We start from the raw sequence: 1,783 nt of genomic DNA on the forward strand, positions 1-1,783 counted from the left end.
TGGAATCTCACCATTCACAATATCATCCTCTTTAAATTTTTGGAAATCAAGAGGTATGTAATCTAACACCCTATGGTTGTATTTGATAGCATGTGTATCGTATATGGATGCTGGATTGGGTTTAAACATAAAATGGGTTTTATGTGCATTGGTAAACAAGAATTAAAACTAATTATTTCCGCTGCGTTTTTACATATACGGGGTTATATGGACTTTGATAATCTTGTAAAAACCCAACAAAAGAAACGTTATAATACAAGATAGAAAATAAAAGCACTCAGACTGAGTACACATGTGTATGGATCCAAACATAATTGAGAAGTCCCAGGCATACTATGCGTCAGTCTCTAACCATATCTCCTGATGGGCACAGATCCCGAAGATACTGTTGACTTTTGTGTGTATGTTAGTGGTACGCCCATGGGACATAGAAGATGTCCTACTGAGCTGTACAGAAAACTATAATTGTGTTTCAACAAAAATTCAGAAAATATTTTAGAGTCAATCTACTATTCACCAGCATATCGCTGACACATTTTCCAACCAATTTTACAGGGAATCTGAAAGTTTAGACTAGACAAGCAAGACATGATAGAAGATTGGAGATATATTCCTTAGACGCTATCTGATGGCTCAGATATATGATATTATTATTAATGTAAATTATATTTTTCTCGAATATGTTTTGTATTATCAAACGGGTATTTAAATCCTGGCAATTTATTAAAGAACTTTTTTTAAAACAATTCTGCTAAAAGAACGCAACTCTTACATATTTACAAAACCGGTATCGGCTGTTGGTCATACGTCTAGGACTGGAGGCCGGGTGTGATTGTTGGTATCCGAGCCATTGGTTTCAGCGAATTAGGAACTTGATTTAAAGTATCTAAGCTTTAACCACAGAATGTTTAAATGTTACGGATATGTATTAACCTGTACGGATAAGATAAGATAAGAACGTATCCCAATCTAACTACGTGTAGATGTCCAATCACTATAGTTATACCAGTAAGCCTCCCTCCGGTAAAGGAAAAGGATATATGGGGACAACATTACTCCCAATTTATGTACCGCTGATGAAGACTCATATAAAAAACAATGGAGGAGGATTCCGATTCATTTGATATTACGGTTAAATCATTCCAGATCAGAATGTGCATGGAGCAGGATCAAGTAGATAAAAAAAACAATGATGTCAAAGGAAATAGAACTGATAACTTATCCAAAAGAAAATCTTCAGGGACATAAATATTTTAAATTTCCGGCAAATCAAGATCCCTACTTTTCTCATAATTATGGAGAATATACTCCAGTGGACTCACAATATCCAGGAACAGCAGACGACATGCAAGAATATTCAACTCATTATGAAATCGATGTTACCAAGTTAGCAGAATCACTGCTCTAGAAAGAAATGAAGATGGAAAAGAACGAAAAGAGAAAATGAAATAGATAAAAACACCAAAAAGGACATTAAGATCAAGAAATTAATCGTTCGATGGAAGAAATAGACGATAAAAACCATAGTAGTTGTAAACAGTATAATTGTAATAAATATTGTGCACTCTTGTAAATATAATACGAGAAATAAAAAATATGTATTGATTTCCCCGAATACAGAACTTATCTTTTATAAATTGTTGTAGTATGTCAAGAGAAGAAAGCCCAAACTCTCATAACAGACCTGCCAAGAAAACTGTAAATGAGGAGAATGCTAACAATGAAAATAAAGAAATTTCAGTCCAGTATATGGATGGAATCCAAAATCTGATCAAAGAAGCTA

This window comes from Bidens hawaiensis, unplaced genomic scaffold (assembly GCF_021521415.1).
Source record: "Bidens hawaiensis isolate Kalapana, Puna unplaced genomic scaffold, B.hawaiensis_p1.1 tig00049727_1, whole genome shotgun sequence".
NCBI lineage: Eukaryota > Viridiplantae > Streptophyta > Magnoliopsida > Asterales > Asteraceae > Bidens > Bidens hawaiensis.